Raw genomic sequence first — 19,815 nt, forward strand, 5'->3', positions numbered from 1 at the left:
GACAGGGCTGAAGAGTGGGAGCCAGCACAGGTTGACCGGTTGAATGGCTTCCAAATCTGAACTGTAAAATTTTATGATTCTACAACGTAACATCTTACATTACATGTCACATAATATTTTGCCAGATAAAATAGCTATAGAGTTCCATGAACCTTCAGACATAAATAATTTTACTAATAATGTTTAATATTATTTTAATGTATTTTTCTACTAATAACCTGCATGTGCCCAATAAAATTCCAAAATCAGCATTATCATCATCATCATCAGCAGCAGCAGTCCCTCACAGGTGAGAATGACTGACTCTCTTCCAATCAGGGCAAGACTGTACATGGCTGGACAGAATGATGCAGCTTCCACAGGTTCTGTTACACTTGAGGCATGGAGTTGTCATGGGCAGGGGCGTGTGCTCTTTTCCCTGTTATCGTAGAATCCCTGGTGTGGAAATAGGGCATTCAGCCCAAATCCACACCAACACACCAAACTGCATTCCACCCAGGCCCATTCCTCTACCCTATCCATATAACCCTGCATTTCCCAAGGCTAATTTTTGAGTGGCATGGTGGCTCAATGGTTAGCACTACTGCCTCACAGCACCAGGGATCTGGGTTCAATTCTACTCTCAGGCGACTGCGTAGAGTTTGCACATTCTCCCAGTATTTGCGTGGATTTCCTCCCACATTCTAAAGATGTGCAGGCTAGGTGGATTGGCCATGCTAAATTGCCCATGGGGTCCAGGGATGTGCAAATTAGGTATGTTATGGGGGGGCGGGTGGGAAAACAAACAGTTCTGGGTGAGATGCTCTGACGGTCAGTGTGGACCGAAGGGCCTATTTCCACACAATAGGGATTTTATGATGATAATGCATTTAGCCTATACATCCCTGAATGCTATGGGTAATTTTAGCAGGGCCCATCCACCTCACTTGCACATCTTTGGACTGTGGGAGGAAACTGCAACACCCAACGGAAACCCATACAGACATAGGAAGAACATGCAAACTCCACACAGATAATCCTACCAGGGTGGAATCAAATCAGAGTTCCTGGCACTGAGGCAGCAGTGCCAACCAGAGAGCCACTGCTTTTGCCTGGCTTCCGTTTTTATCCCCTCAAATGGTGCTCAATGCTTTCCTGAAATGCTCCTCTTCCACTTTGGACAGTCTTGGGCCAGTGATTGCCAGGTGTCTGCAGGAATGCCGCACTTTGCCAGTGAAGCCTTAAGGGAATCACTGAAGCACTTCCTGTCCACTTGGGGCTCGCCTGCCGTTTCGCAGTTGGGAGTAGAGCACCAACTTGGACAGTCTTATGTTGGTCATGCAGATTATGTGCCCAGCCCATTGTAGCCAATCAAGGGTGGTCAGTGCCTTGATGCTGGGGATGTTGGCCAGGGCTAGGATACTGGCACTGATGCATCTTTCCAGCCGATTCGCAGGATCTTGTGTGGGCTGCATTGGTGGTACTGCTCCAGTGCCTTGATGTGGACTGTCTACAACAGACACATCTCAGAGCCAATTAAGAGGGCAGGAACCATCACAGCTCTGTAAATCATGATTTTGGTGTTGGATCTGATATGGTTCAAAACACCCTTTTCCTCAGGTGACCAAAGACTACACTAACAGATTGGTGGGGACGCTGGATCTCTTCAATAGCTCCTTTGGCTGCCAGGACATTTCTGAGGCATTGGAAGTGGTCAGCATTCTCTAAGGCCTCCGTGGACATTCACAAGTGGTAGTTGGCTCCACAATGCCAACCAACTTGATAGAGGACCTTTGTCCTCTGATGTTTACGGAGAGATCAATGCTCTCATATGCCTCCACAAAAGGTGTGGACGATGGTCTGGAGTACATCCTCTGTGACTGCACATATACAAATATCATCTGCATACTGCAGCTTGATGACACTTGGTTAGGGTGATTTTGGTGTTGGGTTGAAGGTGGCAGAGGTTCAGTAATTTCCCATAGGTTCTGCAATTTAGCTCCACTGCACTGCGGAGCTTGTCAGCAGTGATGTAGGTCGAGGACAGTGTTGGGCAGTAAGGCAGCCCTGCTTGACACCAGTCTGAACATGGAATGGTTCTGTGATAGAGCCATTTGTCATTACCACGACATCCACGTTGTTATGGACCAGGTGAAGGATGGATACTGACAAACTCCATGGTGCAACCAAAGTGGAGAAGGACACTCCATAATGCTTCCTGTTTGACAGTGTCAAAGTACAAAGAGCAAAGAAAATTACAGCACAGGAACAGGCCCTTCAGCCCTCCAAGCCTGTGTCGATCGAGATCCTCTGTCTAAACCTGTCATCTATTTTCTAAGGGTCTGTAGCCCTTTGCTCCCTGTCCATCCATGTACCTGTCCAAATATATCATAAAAGCGTCTACCACCTCTGCTGGCAACGCGTTTCAGGCACCCACCACTCTCTGTGTGTAAAGAACTGTCCACACATATCTCCCATAAACTTTCCTCCTCTCACTTTGAACTCATGACCCCTAGTAATTGAGTCCCCCACTCTGGGGGGGAAAAAGCTTCTTGCTCTCCACCCTGTCTATACCCCTCAAAATTTTGTAGACCTCAAACAGTCCCCCCTCAATCTCCGTCTTTCCAATGAAAGTAATCCTAATCTACTCAACCTTTCTTCATAACTAGCACCCTCTATACCAGGTAACATCCTGGTGAACCTCCTCTGCAACCTCTCTAAATCATCCAGCCTTTTGGTAATAATGTGGTGACCAGAACTGTATGCAGTATTCTAAATGTGGCCAAACCAAAGTCTTATACAACTGTAAAATGACCTGGCAACTCTTGTACTCAATACCCTGTCCGATGAAAGAAAGCATGCCATATGCCTTCTTGACCACTCTATTGACCTGCGTTGCCACCTTCAGGGAACAATGGACCTGAACACCCAGAATCTCTCTGTACATCAATGTTCCCCAGGACTTTTCCATTTACTGCATAGTTCGCTCTTGAATTAGATCTTCCAAAATCACGACCTTGCATTTGCCTGGATTGAACTCCATGGGCCATTTATCTGCCCAACTCTCCAATCTATCTATATTCTGTCTTCCGGGACCTCACCCGTGTTTAAGGATGCTGCAAAGATATTTGTTAAGGCCCCAACTATTTCCTCTGTCGCTTCCCTTGAAAATCTTGACCCCGGACGGGGGGTCTCGGTTCTGTGATCGATCAATGAGCACTCACAATCGGTCTGGCTGTTTAAGGCTTTACTCTTTACTTCTTCATACGGCCGGATACAGAGCATCCGGAAACAGAGAAGTTGAACAGTTCTGTATTCCTCAGAGGAGCTGCACACACAACTTAACACAAAGACACTTTTATACTTTTCTTAAAGCAGGGTGCATGGCGTGATCGCATAGTACATTCAATTACCAAACAACGCGTGATGTTGCTTCATTGACAGTTACTTAGTCCAATGATATTAACTGGTAAACAACTTATGTCACAACGCTGAGGTTACTTTTACCTCGCAACACAGTGCCACAACATTTGCACCCGAAGATCAATTAGAACAGTTAGTACTTCCTTACCTTATCGAGTTACTTATGTATTCTAAACGGCGCATTGTCTGCTAATCTTTCTTTGCGACGGTCTGGGGTTAGTTATTTCTGCAACTCCAGCAGAATTAGCAGTTAGCATCCTAGAAGCCATTTTGTTGTGCTAACTTGCATTGAGAAGCCATCTTGTTGCCGTCTAAGTTACCAAGAGCATTGGTCAGGCAGTTGCTCGTAGCTGCAACTAGTCACGTGGGCGCAGGTCATGAGCCTTCATATCCTAGCCTCGCCTGTATTCAAGTTTCAGACTCTCACCTTCAATAACCTGACATAGATTCCATCCAGACCTGGGGACTTGTCCACCTTCATGCCTTTTAGGATATCCAACACTTCCTCCCTCCTTATGCCGACTTGACCGAGAATAAGCAAACATTTATCCCTATCCTCAACATGCGTCATGTCCCTCTCCTTGGTGAATACCAATGCAAAGCATTCATTGTGAATGTCACCCATTTTCTGACTCAAGGCATAACTTTCCTTCTTTGTTCTTAAGTGGGCTAATGCTTTCCCTAGTTACCCTCTTGCTCTTTATATATGAATAAAAGGCTTTGGGATTTTCCTTAACCATGTTTGCTGAAGATATTTCATCTACCCTTTTAGCCCTCTAAATTCCTCATTTCAGATTTGCCCTACATTCCCGATATTCTTCCAAAGCTTTGTCTGTCTTCAGTCGCCTAGACCTTTTGTATGCTTCCTTATTCCTCTTAGCTAGTCTCACAATTTCACCTGTCATCCATGGTTCCCTAATCTTGTCATATCTATCCCTCATTTTCACAGGCACATATCTCTCCTGCACACTAAATCAACCTCTCTTTAAAAGCCTCCCACATATCAAATGTATACTATTTACCTTCAAACAGTTTCTCCCAAACCACATTCCGCAGATCTGGTTGAATTTTGGTATAGTTGGCCTTCCCCCAGTTTATAACTCTTCCTTTAGGACCACTCTCATCTTTGTCCATGAGTATTGTAAAACTTATGGAATTATGGTCACTATTTCCAAAGTAGTCCTTTACTGTAATTTCTACCACCTGGCCAGGCTCATTCCCTAATACCAGGTCCACTGTGGCCCCTTCCTGAGTTCGACTACATACATACTGATCTAGAAAACCCTCCTGGATGCTCCTTACAAATTCTGCTCCATCTTGACCCCTAAGACAAAGTGAATCCCAGTCAATATTGGGAAAATTAAAATCTCCCACTACCATCACCCTGTTGCTCCTACACCTTTCCATAATCTCTTTACATATTTGTACCTCTATCTCAAGTTCACTGTAGGGAGGCCTGTAGTACAGCCCCAACATTGTTACTGCACCTTTCTTATTCCTGAATTCTGCCCATATTGCCTCACTGCTTGAGTCCTCCATAGTGCCCTCCTTCAGTACAGCTGTGATATCACCTTTGACCAGCAATGCAACTCCTCCACCCTTTTTACCTCCCTCTCTATCCCGCCTGAAGCATCGATATCCTGGGACATCTAGAAGCCAATCATGCCCTTCCCTCAACCAAGTCTCAATAATAACAATAACATCATACTCCCAGGTACCGATCCAAGCCCTCATCTACTACACTTCTCACATTAAAACAAATGCACCTCAGACCACCTGTCCCTTTGTGTTCATCATCTGCTCCCTGCCTACTCTTCCCTTTCATCACACTGACTTTATTATCTAGTTCCCTACAGGCTTTAGTTACTACCTCCTTTCTGTCCAATAACTTGTCCAATATTTGGTTCCCATCCCCCTGCCACATTAGTTTAAACCCTCCCCAACAGCATTAGCAAAAGCACCCCCAAGGACATTGATTCCAGTCCAGCCCAAGCATAGACTGCCCAATTTGTAATAGTCCCACCTTCCCCAGAACCAGTCCCAATGTCTCAAAAATCTGAACCCCTCCCTCCTGCACCATCTCTCAAGGTACGCATTCATCCTGGCTATTCTTTCATTTCTGCTCTGATTAGCACGTGACACCGGTAGCAATCCTGAGATTACTACCTTTGAGGTCCTACTTTTTAAATTTGGCTCCTGACTCCCTAACTTCTGCTTGTAGGACCTCATCCTGTTTTTTACCTATATCATTGGTGCCTATATGCACCACGACAACTGGCTGTTCGCTCTCCCTCTTCAGAATGTTCTGCAGCCGATCTGAGACATCCCTGACCCGTGCACCTGGGAGGCAACATACCATTCGGGAGTCTCGTTTTCGACCACAGAGCCGCCTATCTACTCCCCTTACAATTGAATCCCCAATGACTCTTGCCCTTCCACTCTTTTTCCTGCCCTTCCGTACAGCATGGCTAGCCACGGTGCGATGAACCTGGCTACTTCTGCCGTCCCCTGGTGAGCCATCTTCCCCAACAGTATCCAAAACGGTACACCTGTTTTGGAGAGAGATGACCACAGGGGACACCTGCATTGCCTTCCTGCTCTTTCTCTGCCTTCTGGTCACCTTTGTCCCTCAGCAATCCTAATCTGCGGCGTGACCAATTCACTTAACGTGCTGTCCACGACCCCCTCAGCATCGTGTATGCTCCTAAGTGAGTCCATCCACAGCTCCAGAGCCATCATGCAGTCTAACAAGAGCTGCAGCTGGACACACTTCCTGCATGTGAAGAAGTCAGGGACATCAGCCCAGTCCCTGAACTCCCACATTGAGCAGGAGGAGCATAACATGTATTGATTATAAGGTCAAAGAAGGGGTAACAGGAACAGCACCTCATTTTGTTTGGGAAGCCTGCAGCCTGATGGTATCAATGTGAACGTCACAAGTGTCAAAACCTAACCCCCCCAACTGCATCCCAAAACCAGCCCAGCTTGGCCTGCCTCCCTAACCTGTCCTTGCTCCCACATATCCCCTCCTCCCACCTCAAGCCGCACCCCCATCTCCCACCCACTAACCTCACCCCACCCCCTTTACCTGTCTGTCCTATCTCCTCCCTACCTAACTCACCTCTACTGGCTCCATCCCCACCTCTTTGACCTGTCTGTCTCCTCTCCATCTATCTTCTCCTCTCTCCATCTTTGATCCACCTCCCCCTCTCTCCCTATTTATTTCAGAACCCTCTTCCCCTTCCCCATTTGTGATGAAGGGTCTTGGCCAAAAATGTCAGTTTTCCTGCTCCTCTGATGCTGCTCGGCCTGTGTTCTGCACCAGGTTATCTCAGGTTCTCCAGCATTAGCAGTTCCTACTATCTAGGTACAGGGGTAGGTCCTTTTCACTGGACTTCTCCTGCAGCTGTCACAGTCAAACTCTGTCTAATGACCTTTCTGTGGCCAAATGCCACACTGTGACTGCAGGAGAATATCCTCAGCCATTGGGAGTAGACTGTTGAGGGGTTCTTGGCAATGACTTTTCAAACAGTGGATGGCAAAACCAGCAACTGGACGAATGACTAAAGTTTGTATTGAAGATATTAATTAATGTATCTACATTCTCTTTGTTGAATAGAAACATAAGTAAATGTCAGAGTTGCCTATTCTTCTTTTAGATCCTTTGATTTTATTGTCACATGCACCAAAACACAATAAAAAAAAATCAATCATGGCTGATGTTTTAATTCCAGACAATATAGATAATATGGTACAGGTCTGCCTATTTTCTAACCTGATCAGGCCAAAAAGAAAAAGAAAGGTACTTGGTTTTGGAGGATTCTACCTGCGAATTCCCAGGCCATGAGTCTTCCCAGCAGAGACAAACCCTGGAAGTCACAAAGAGATAGGAATGGAGTGACTGACTGTGGAAATCACTTTCTTTTCAGCACTTTGTGATCTGTAATTTAAAAGATCCTGTTGCCACTTTAAAAGCTACCATGAAGCTTGAATCAGCCAGAACTTTAAGAAACCCTGGCTCCAACTCAGAGGCTTCCAGGCACAAGATAATTTTCAATTTCATTGCCAATTTTAAACTAAGTTAGCCCTGTTGTAAGTTCTGTTGTACCAACTAGCGATTGCTGTCTACACTACTGATGGTGGTTGCATAAGGTGGAGGCCTAGCATTTAGTTTTTAATGTTTCCTCTGAAAAGCAGAATCTCTAACAGTGCAATAGTCCTTAAATATGGAACTGAAGTGTTAGCCTTAGACTATATGCTCAAATATCTAAAGTGGAGTGTGAACCCATAAACATTCATCTTCCATTCAAAGCACTAGCATTGACCCTAGGCTGACACTTATTCTGAATGAGATGTGATATCACTGTAAGTGGCATTTGAACAATATTATTTTCAGTATTTCAAGTCATCATTTATAAACTCATGTTCAAAATACCACTGCAATTACATTTGCTGTAAACAGAACAGTGGATCCAGAATCAATGGCAAACACAGCACTGTCCTTCTTGCAAAATCTTTGTTACTAAGTTCACGTGCCTTATGCCAAAATTGGGACAGATGCCCCACACAGTAGCTGAACTCAAGTTTGACAGAGCCATGATAAGTAGGGGCATACATAGGATAGACATGAAGGACATTTTCCCCTTAGTGGCAGGATCAATGAATTAGGAAGAGGGAATAGATTAAAGGTAATAGACAGAAGGTTTAGAGGAAACATTTTTAAAAACAGAGGGTGGAGGAAATAAATTGAAAAATTCTGCAGAGAAGTAGAGGCAGAAAGCTTCATAACATTTAAAGAAGGTATTTATGTTTACTTGTGATGCCGACGTGCAGGAAGCCAGGACCCAAATGCAAGAAAAAAGAATGCTTATGTGGTTGTTTTTGACTCATGCAGACAATGGGCCAAATGGCCTTTTCCTGCGCTTAGACCTCGGATTCTAATCACACAAAATCAAAAAAACCCTTCAATGTCCTAGGCACCATGATTACCATCATGCCTGTATGTCACGTCGAACCGACAGAGGTTGTAGGATCATACATGATAGATAGGGTGAGCTGAAGAGCCTGTTTCTGTATCAACCAATGAATACCAAACTACACTGATTCTATTTACCTGCATTTGGTTCAGAGCCTACTGTGCCCTGGTATTCCAAACACTCATCTAGATGGTCCTTAAAATGTTGCAAGCGTGCCTGCCTTCACCATCTTGTGTGGCAGCATGTTCCATATTACTACCACCCTTCCAGGTGAAAGTCCCCACCCCCCACAAATCTCCTCTGATCTACTTACTCCATACATTAAACATGTTTTCTCTGGTCTTACTCATATCTACCATGGGGGAGTGATTCCCATGACTTACCGTCTTTGCATCTCAATTTTTCATACTTTAATCAGATCCGATCCCCCATCCCCAGCAACCTCTACCTAGGGAAAACAATCCCAGCCTATCTAGTCTCCCCTCATAACTGAAGCTTTTAATCCCAGGCAACATCCTGGTAAATCACATTTGTAACCTTGCTAGTGCAATCACATCCTTCCAACAGTGTGACAACAAGCCTTCTGTCTGTGGCCTAACTAAATGTTTAATAAAGTTGGAGCAAGCAAGTCTTGTTTCTCTATTGTATACCCTAACTAATGAAGGCAAGCATCTCAAATGCCTTCTTCACCACCCTACCTACTTGTGTTGACACATTCAGGGGGTTATGAACTTTGTGCAAGTCCTTCCCTCATCAGACCTCCCAAAATGCATAATTTTAAATTTATCAGGATTAATTCCATCAGCCTTGCTGTGCCCAATTTACCAGCTATTCAACATCTGACTGTAGCAGAGACCATCCTCCTCATGAGAATACCAATTTTCATGCCATCGACAAACTTATTAATTATACTTTTCCACATTAACTTCCAGATGGTATGATTATACAATCTAGAGAGCTCCCCTTGGAATCTTTAATACTGACAGTGGACACCATGAATTCACATCACATCAACTGTTCTTATCCCTCCTCCACAGGCAATGGCATCTGGCATTTCCAATTTCTCCCAGCCATCAGTGCACTTCCAAACTGCTCATGAAGCATAGGCTTGCATTGCAGGGCACATCAGCAGCTAGTGTTGAACGACTGCAGCACAGTAAACTTTTCACACGTGGACAGACAGCCAGCTGACAGACCAAGCTCACATGCTCTGTTTCCTCACAGTGCAAACCTACTTTGCTCATCCAACTGCATGCCTGCACCATCTTGCCTTGCTGTTTGGAAGTCCTCGGTCAAGGGGCATTAATTATGCTGTGCATCAGTATTTTAAAATCAATCAAATCAATCTCACACCTGCACATACGCAAACACACTGCATGCGTATCAAGCAAGCAGCCACATCTCAAAATCTTGATTAGTGCTCAGTAAAGAGCATGGAAGGACTTATCAGTCAGGGAGTCTGAAGCAACAAGTCAAGGTCAGCCCAAGATATCGGTAGAGGGGATTGGTCATGGCCAGCTATCTGGCTGTGTTTTTGATTGGGGTTCGTGTCTCTACAATCCAAGTCATGAATGTCCTGAGATTTAATAGCAGCTAGTCAAATTAGAATGACATCCAGGCACCAGTCAGGGATCTGGGCATTCCTAATTTCACAGACAGGCATTCTTTGGGACTATTGCTGCAGGCTGGGGCAATAGGGAGATAACAGTTGTAAGTAGTTGATAAACAGCATCTGCAACAGGATATATAGTAATGCATGAGGTGCAGTTTGTTCACTGTTAGGAGTGGCTTCAACTTGGCAGAGTGGTGGGATTGGTGACCACATTGTATACCCTAACTAATGAAGGCAAGCATCTCAAATGCCTTCTTCACCACCCTACCTACTAGGACTGGTGGAAAGATGAGTAGATATGGGCTTCACCCTTATACAGGAGCCTATGAGATTCATGAGAAGAGTGACCAGAAAATGTTTGGGAACTCATCAACAAGTAGAAAGAGGCTGATGAGCACTCACTTCCATCATGCTGAAAAACATCACAAAAAGTGCATAATGAGGAAGATAATGGCTCATACCAAATCTGTCTGGATATGTGTATCAACCTATGGGGGAGGGGGCTGCTAGAGCCAATGTGAGGGCATTTAAAGAGAAAGAACATTACACAGAGACTCACGCACTGTACAGGGCACAGATCTACAGGGGCCTTATTCATGGTCATTATAATGCATTGCCTGTTGGCTGTGTTCCTTCCTGTCCCAAACATGTGACCAACCCCAAATAACAATGTGTGGAGCTGGATGAACACAGCAGGCCAAGCAGCATCTCAGGAGCACAAAAGCTGACGTTTCAGGCCTGGACCTTTCATCAGATGAAGGCTCTGATGAAGGGTCGAGGGCCGAAACATCACCTTTTGTGCTCCTGAGATGCTGCTTGGCCTGCTGTATTCATCCAGCTCCACACTTTGTTATCTTGGATTCTCCAGCATCTGCAGTTCCCATTATCAATGTGACCAACCCCATTTGTGCCAATACTTTTAGATACAGAGGCCTGAGACAGTAGAGGTGTTGACGGACAAGGGCTGATGGTGTCAATATGATTCATTGTTCATTTCTACACTTTCTTGCTTCCACAGTCTGCAAGAGTGTCTTACTGCAGACATTACACTCCTTCATTCTGGAGCAGAGGTGGAGGAAGACTAGAGAGCAGTGGTGCTCTTTGTCCTTGAGGTTGCTCAGGCAGGTGCAGTCACTTCAACTGACAAAGGAGCAGCACTCTGAAAGCTTGTGATTTCAAATAAACCTGGTGTCATGTAACTTCTGACCTAGTCCACTCCAGTTCAACATTGGCACCTCTACATCACCACTTCGGGAGTGTCCTGAATAGAGACTTGAGTTAGTTATGTTGTACCAGCTCAGATACTGACACCCTAATTGTAATGGAGAGACAACAATCTAGTGAACATCTCACTATGACAGCTCTGCAGCTGACCGAGAAAGAAAAGTCCAGGCTGCTGGAGACAAGGTGCCTGCTGAGATGCAGTTGGGACAGGATCCTGTTGCACGAGGATCAGCTGTCCAGCGGACAGCCAGATCTAACATTCTAGCATCTGTTGGAGATGCGCACACACCTGCACTCCATTGTCTCAGCTATTACTGCTCAGAACTGTGGGTATGCAACAGATGGGGAATGTGGCAAGCACTCCAGGTGTCCCTTCCTCACAAGGAGATAGGACATTGCTAGGAGGCACCCAGCTAGAGGAGAAACAACACAACTGGAGGTTGTGAATATGCTGCCAGTATCTGCAAGACCAAAAGAGAACATATCAAGCCTATATTTAAGTGCAATGAATCACACTGACAGATCACCAGGCAAATGAAAAAAATGAAAGAAAAAGAGAAAGAAAGGTGGGATTGAATGAAATGCAATGGTGTGGCACAGCTGTTAGTCCTCGTTCACATTGGTGAAAGGTGATACAAGTGAATGAGTATGCTGCACAGGAGTACATGTTGGGTTAATGGAGAGGAGGTTGAAGGAGAGAGTAGGTGATGCAAGATTTTACAGACTTTAGAGAAGGGCCACAATGTGAGCCTTGGTGAAATGTGAATGCAGTAGCAAAGACAGATTAAGAAAAGAACATGGTGCTTACCTTGGCAGCAGGGAAAGTCTATGACACTGCTGGCCATTCCTCCAGACTGTAGAGATGGCATTATCTGGCTGGCATTGTCTGACCAGACTGCCAGAGTCTGTTGGTCTGGCCTCCTTGCCAGTTTTCTAGATAGAAGAATTTTCTCCTTTGTTCCAGCCTCCTGACCAGGACCTCCAGCTACTTGTCAGAGAAGAGGGCTATCTTCCCCTTTGCAGAAATCTTCTGGAAACATGCTTGACCAAGCAAGGCAGCTTCAGAAAGCCTGTGCTCATCCGCTAATTAAACATGGCACCCAGAGATGCTGGTCTTTCAGCTAGTGTCGAGTTCTGGCATAGTGCACATTAAGGAGAACAGAGTTGGGCTAAATGAAGCAACCATCTTCAGGTGCTTCACCTTCCCTCCATGATTGACCCCTCAACCAAGTGGAACAAGCTGCCCTATTCACTCTGTCCATGCTACTTATCAGTCAACTACATTACCCAATTATCTGCTCTAAAAGCGTATATCCAAACGTATCTAGTCTCTCCTAGGTCCATTTTTCCATCCCAGGCAATATCCTGGTGAAAATCCTCTGTACCCACTCAAGTGCTAACACATCCTTCCTGTAGTGAGGGGTCTAGAACTGCACACAGTACTCCAGCTGTGGCCTGACCAATGCCCTATACAACGGCAACATCCCTCCTTGCTCTTATACTCAATGCGTTGACTGGTGAACACAAGTGTCCCATAAGCCTTCTTAAATATCCTATTCACGTTCTCTGCTGACTTCAAGGATCTGTGAATTATTACCCCAAGATCCCTTTGTTCCTCTAAACTACCCAGTGACTCATCTTGTTAAATAATCCGTCCTTTTGTTTCTTCCTCCAAAGTGCATCACATCACACTTATCAGGTCTAAATGCCATCTGCCACTGGTCTGCCTATTGACCAACCCATCAATACCTGCCTGGAACCTACAACCATCATCCTAGCTATTGACCACTCTACCTCTTAGTATCAATTTGTTTAACATTCTCCCCACATTTTCATTATAATTTCTATATACTACAAAGCAGCAAGGGTCCCAGTACTGATCCTGGTGGTACATCATTGGACTCCTGCTTCCAGTCAATCAAACAACCTTCTACCACTACCCTTTGCATCCTATTACTAAGGCAGTTTCTGATCCTTCTCACCATGTTTCCCTCAATTCAATGTGCTTTAACCTTCTCAAACACAGTTTCCCATATGGGATCATAGGTCATAGAATCCCTACAGTGCTGCATCAGGCTCTTCAGCCCAAGTCCACACCAACCCTCGGCATCCCACCCAGACCCATTCCCCTATAACACTCCTAATCTACACATCCTTGAACGCCATGAACAATTTAGCATGGTCAATCCACATAGCCTGCACATCTTTGGTCTGCGGGAGGAAATCTATGCAGACACAGGGAGAACAGGCAAACTCCACATAGACAGTTGCCTGAGGGTGGAATTGAACCGGAGTCCCTGGCACTGTGAGGCAGCAGTGTTAACTACTGTGCCACAATGGATCTTGTCAAAAGCTTTGCTAAAATCCATAAACTAAATCATCTGAACTCCCTCATCAGCACACTTGATCATATTTTTTTAGAAAAGGTGGTTTGTATGAATGAACTGCCAAAGTGGTGGATGCAGGTACAGTTGCATGATTTCAGACATTTGGGTAAGTTTGTGAATTGGTAAGGCTTGGAGGCATATCGGCCAAGCGCAGGCAGATGGCACTTGCTTAATTTAGTCAGCGTGGACTGGAGAGTCTGTTTCCATGCTGTATACTAGGGCATTATGACCTCCCTCTGAAAAAGCCATGCAGACTATCCCTAATTAACTGACATTTTTCCAAGTGGGTATTAATTCTGAAGGAGCAGACTTTCTCCAGTAACTTATCTACCACTAATCAGAGATTCACCCATCTGTAATTTCTTGGTTCATCTCTATCAAACCTCTTAAAAAGGTGGAACCACATTAACTATTCTTCAGACCTCTGGCCTCTCCCTGGTAGCCACAATGTAATTAAAAATCTGTTCAAGCCTCTGCAATTTTTGGCCTTGTCTCCCACAGCAGCCCGAGATGCAATTTATCCAGGCTAGGGAATTTATCGGCTTTTGGGCCCATTAAACCCTCCAATATCTTCCCAGTTATAGGAAGTTTCTCAGTCCCTTTTCCTGAACTCCATACCCATGTTCTCCTTTCCAATAGGAAAGGCTGAAGTTATTCATTCAAGCACCCTTCTAATATCCTGCAGCTTGACACACAGCTTGTCTCCTTTGGTACCTATCTTCTCCTGGTTAACCTCTTCCCTCTAATGTATTTAAAAAATATTGTAGGATTCTCCCTAATCATGTTCACAAGCCCTTTCTCATGCCCACCTTTTTTGCTCTAATTACGGTGTTCCCTCCAGACTTACCAAAAGCTCTACTTTCCTTTATCCAATCCTGAGTTGTTCTAGACATCCAGAGTTCTATGAACTTATTGCTCCTATGTTTCCTACTAAAGGGTACAGGCTGGGTCTGTACTCTCCCAGCTCCTTTTTGAATGTCCCCCACCATTGCTCCACTATAGACTCACCAGTCTACTGGAGCCAGATTCTGCATTATTTTAATAAAATCTGCCTTCCCTTAATCCAAAGGGATCTTTGGCCTGCCGTCTTTTTCCTTGTTCAGAAAAGATTTAAACTGTCGTGTTGTTGTTGTTATCACCTCAATGTTCCCCCAATTACCATATTGAACACTTGCCTGGCTTTTGTTCTAGAACTAGATTCAGCATTGCACCATCCCTTGTTGGGCCTTCTAGGCATTGATCATTAAAAAAAAACACAACAAAAACAATAACTTCCACATTTGCCCCCTCAAACACTTAATACATCCCAATGTGGGATTGCTGAAAGAAGATGAAAGCTAGTACATAAGGTTCCCCATGGTAGGCTCATTCAGAAGGTCAGGAGGAATGGGATACAGGGGAACTTAGCTGCTTGGATACAGAATTGGCTGACCAACAGAAGACAGCGAGTGGTAGTAGAAGGAAAATATTCTGCCTGGAAGTCAGTGGTGAGTGGGGTTCCACAGGGCTCTGTCCTTGGGCCTCTACTGTTTGTAATTTTTATAAATGATTTGGATGAGGGGATTGAAGGATGGGTCAGCAAGTCTGCAGACGACACAAAGGTCGGAGGTGTCGTTGACAGTGTAGAGGGCTGTTGTAGGCTGCAGCGGGACATTGACAGGATGCAGATATGGGCTGAGAGGTGGCAGATGGAGTTCAACCTGGATAAATGCGAGGTGGTGCATTTTGGAAGGTCGAATTTGAAAGCTGAGTACAGGATTAAGGATAGGATTCTTGGCAGTGTGGAGGAACAGAGGGATCTTGGTGTGCAGATACATAGATCCCTTAAAATGGCCACCCAAGTGGACAGGGTTGTTAAGAAAGCATATGGTGTTTTGGCTTTCATTAACAGGGGGATTGAGTTTAAGAGTCGTGAGATCTTGTTGCAGCTCTATAAAACTTTGGTTAGACCGCACTTGGAATATTGCGTCCAGTTCTGGGCGCCCTATTATAGGAAAGATGTGGATGCTTTGGAGAGGGTTCAGAGGAGGTTTACCAGGATGCTGCCTGGACTGGAGGGCTTATCTTATGAAGAGAGGTTGACTGAGCTCGGTCTCTTTTCATTGGAGAAAAGGAGGAGGAGAGGGGACCTAATTGAGGTATACAAGACAATGAGAGGCATAGATAGAGTTGATAGCCAGAGACTATTTCCCAGGGCAGAAATGGCTAGCACGAGGGATCATAGTTTTAAGCTGGTTGGTGGAAAGTATAGAGGGGATGTCAGAGGCAGGTTCTTTATGCAGAGAGTTGTGAGAGCATGGAATGCGTTGCCAGCAGCAGTTGTGGAAGCAAGGTCATTGGGGTCATTTAAGAGACTGCTGGACATGTATATGGTCACAGAAATTTGAGGGTGCATACATGAGGATCAATGGTCGGCACAACATTGTGGGCTGAAGGGCCTGTTCTGTGCTGTACTGTTCTATGTTCTATGTTCTACACATATACACACATACACACCCGAGTAACCATCTATGTACTTCCTATTCTATTTTCCACTGACTCTTGGGGGCCAAGTACACACTCCCAGTAAAGTAGCTGCCCCCTTAACATTCCTAATTTCTGGCCATTTAAGAACTCTTCCAAAATATCACCACTTCTTATTTCAATAATTGGCTCTTTCATTACTAGTCCTACACCATCCTTTTTATACCTTCTGTCTCACTGGAGGATCATAGGATCACATACCCTACAATGTTAATTGCCATTCCAATCCTTCCCTCAACCATGTTTCTGTGATCAACCTACACCATTCACAAAGTCTTACCTATTACGCTCCTGGCATTAACATGAAGACCATCCAGCCTTGCCTTACTCATAACACTAAACATAACTGAACACACTGACTTGCTTCCTTTGCTGTAGCTGAGGTTTCTCTCTATCAATATTCTGTGTCGCCTCCCCTGCCACAGTTTCAACTCCTCCCAACAGCACCAGCAAACCTACTTGCAAAAGATGTTGATCCCAACATGGTCCAGATGGTGACTGTCCCATTTATTCATGGCCCACCTTCCTCAAAAACACAGTCCCAGTGATCCAGGAATCTAAAACCCTCCATCTTGCACCAACACTTGAGACACACATTCATTTATCACAACAGTTCTGAGGAAGGGTCACCAGACCTGAAACATTAACTGTTTTTTTTTCACAGATGCTGCCAGACCTGCTGAGCTTTTCCAGCAACTTTGTTTTTGTTCCTGACTTACAGCATCTGTAGTTCTTTTGGTTTTATTTATTATTTAACTCACTGCCACATCTCTTCTAGGCATGCCAACCTTGAATCTGATGGGATTTCTATTCCAATCTTTCTTCTTGCCCACCGACATTAATTTCACTGTCTCTCCTGGTGTTTGACCAAATATTTGCTAAAAAAAACTTGTTTCCACAGCCATTTCACATTTCAGTGACTGCCTCTGGCTCAGACTCACCCCATGTAGATTCCAACTGAAGTCTCATCCCTCTGTTTTGAATCGTCACAGGATCACATGTCTCTGATGTTCAGTGTTCCATGGACAGCTGCCTCTCACTGCATCCGGAGATGCATGCTCAGTGCATGTGGCGTCACAAGCACACTCAACCTTTCTCTTCAACAGCACTCCACAGTTCCACTTCATCATCTGGCTCATTTGTCGTGCTAACAAACTTGTTCTTTTCCTTTCAGGCATCAAGGCCCACGAGATGCAACAACTCCAAGATACCCAAATCCCTCTGGAACCTTCCTCTCCTCCCCTTCCCTCTGACTCCATCCCCACCCACAGACTCTGCCCAGCCCCAGCCTCCTGTCAAGTATTCACCATCCCTCAACCTTCTGCTCTCTGAAGCTGAACCTTCCATACTCAAAGGCCTCAGGTTTATTCCTGTGCCCCCACCTTAACTAATTTCAGGCATGACGTGACGCCAAACTCCAGTGAAGCCCAACACAAGCTGGAGGAACAACACCTCATTTTCTGCTTGGGGATCCTATGTTGTGACCGGAGGGGCTGTAGAGTTCAATAATTTTAAGGCCTAAACTCTCCCATGTTCCAGCCCCCTAGCCCACACACCAGGCCTGGTTACCTCAGCCTGCCATTAGTCACTAATTGACCCATTTACAACTATTCACCCTTGCAGCCATTGTCATCAACTATGTGTCCACTGTTTTTCTCTCTCTCTTTCAGCTCTATCCTATCGTTTACTCCCTAGCCCAGCCCCTCCCCCTTTTTTCTGCACAAAAAGGGCATTTTTTTCCAGCCACCATTGGTTCTGAGGAACAGTAATCGGATCAGAAACGATCAACCTGGAGTCACATCTTCAGCTGCTGGTCTGCTCTCCCAAATAGAGACTCTCCGGTTACTATTGCTCTTCCTTTCTTCTTCCTCACACCCTTTACAATCAAGCCAATTGTGGCATCAGAAGCTTGGTTCAGATTGCATTCCTCCAAGGTATCAGCACAATTAGCTTCCAGCGGCAAGACAAGTGGTAGGCTGCCCAAATTTGACCATCCTAAACAGTGAATGCCTGTTTCCAAGCCCCTGAACTGGTCTTGCAGGTTACCCATGATGCAACCCCCCCCCCCAAGCAAAGGCTAACCTTTTGATTTGACTAAGGCCTGCTAAAAACCACGGCAGGCTTCACACCCCTGTTAGTGGTGAACCGTGAGATAAGACAAACAATGAGCCTGGTAACACTCTTGAGGGGGAAGTGCACAAGGCAACAATTTTGGGAGCATCCCAGTAGGCTCAGAAAGAGTAAGTGCAATGACAGTGAATGAAGAGCTTGGAGATGCAATTTGATCCAGCCAAACTGGGTGTGTCTGAGCGCATAGTGTTCCTGCAGCTGTATTACAAAGATAAATTGCCAGTGCAGTCTGAGGTGCAACATTGAAGTGCAGAAGCATCTCTTAGGTTGATTAGAGATTGGCCATGAGGATTCTTAGACCTGGCACACCGATGCCAATGTTTGATCTGGCCAGTGTCCATGGAGAATGTTTAGTACCTACATTAGTTCATCACTTGTTCAAATGGATGAACTAAAGTCACCAGGTACCTGCTCTGGATTTCCATGTCAAGCTTTCTCAATGTCTATGGAATCATAGAATCCCTACAGTGTGGAAACAGGCCCTTTGGCTTGTTTAGCAGGGTACTAAACAATATTAATAAGGCAAGTTTTACATTTAAAAAAGATGCTTCACAAGCCATAATCCCCTGGATTAGCAACTTGTAGAACCTGTAAAAAAAACTGCCACGTGACTCAGCAAAAGCAAAAAAGATGTAACACAATGCTCCACGTTGACATAGGCCCCTGTAAGAGTCAATCCAAAAGAAAGTAAAACTTCACATTTATTAAAACCAAAATTACATTTATTAATTCACATGAATATCAGAGTCCAGCAAGCCTTTCACTAAGGAGTTCAGGCAATTCCAGAAGACAAAGGGTTCAATTGTTTTAGATGGCTCAACAAGGTGATGCTTGTAGGCAGAAACCGCTCTGGTTGCAGGCAAATACATGCATCTTCCAGAAATGTACTTTGACCCGGCTTAATTTGATAGGCAGGCATAGTTGGCAGCATACACCTCCACTTTCTAATGTTGACATTTTTAGACACTCAGATCTGGAGGAATTTCAATGAGGTCACCCATTGATGGATAAATTTTAGGTTAATAAGTATCTGTCTGGAGAAAGTGGATGGTTTTTACACCTCTACAGGCATAATGAGTTTCTACTTGTCTTGTTATGCGTAGGTTGAGACTGAAGGTTTGTGCTTTCTATGCCTTGCTGTTTTGCAATGTGTCCAGTGATTGGTGCAAAATTGCCCCAAAATGATCACGTAGCTATCTCTTTCTGTAATTTTACCGCAACTCATGTGATCCACAGCACAAATTTTGCAAGACTTTCAGCGTCCATGTTTAAACAAAATTAAGCAAGTATAGATTTTAAACAATTTATAATATTCATACTTTACTATAGTTAGAACAACTAGAACTTTCCGTCAACATGGGTGGTGCAAGTGGATCCATACTAAGTTATTCAAATGAAAATTGTATGGGCACTTGAATGAAATAAAGTTGCAGGACTAAACGGACAGAACAGAGAGAAGTAGGAGTAACTGGATGACTACTTAAATATAACAGGGACTTAACAGGTCAAATGATCTCCATTTATACCATTTTGACTCATGTCCTGAATTTTACCAGCCCTT

General features: G+C 44.7%; 1 protein-coding gene across 7 annotated transcripts in view; it reads left to right on the forward strand.

Annotated features, from left to right (window-relative positions):
- The window catches only part of LOC125456550 (microtubule-associated protein 9-like), a 184,767-nt gene extending 167,266 nt beyond the window's left edge, over window positions 1-17,501 (forward strand). For 2 of the 7 annotated variants that reach the window (XM_059644990.1, XM_059644998.1), the window contains one exon: window positions 17,299-17,423. The gene's annotated coding sequence lies outside the window, so the exon portion shown is untranslated. Of the gene's footprint in view, window positions 1-17,298 lie in introns of all 7 variants that reach the window. The other 5 variants (XM_059644980.1, XM_059644928.1, XM_059644944.1 and 2 more) reach the window with 4 other exon arrangements.
- The last annotated feature ends 2,314 nt before the right edge of the window (window positions 17,502-19,815 follow it).

Source organism: Stegostoma tigrinum, chromosome 1, assembly GCF_030684315.1.
Source record: "Stegostoma tigrinum isolate sSteTig4 chromosome 1, sSteTig4.hap1, whole genome shotgun sequence".
Classification (NCBI taxonomy): domain Eukaryota; kingdom Metazoa; phylum Chordata; class Chondrichthyes; order Orectolobiformes; family Stegostomatidae; genus Stegostoma; species Stegostoma tigrinum.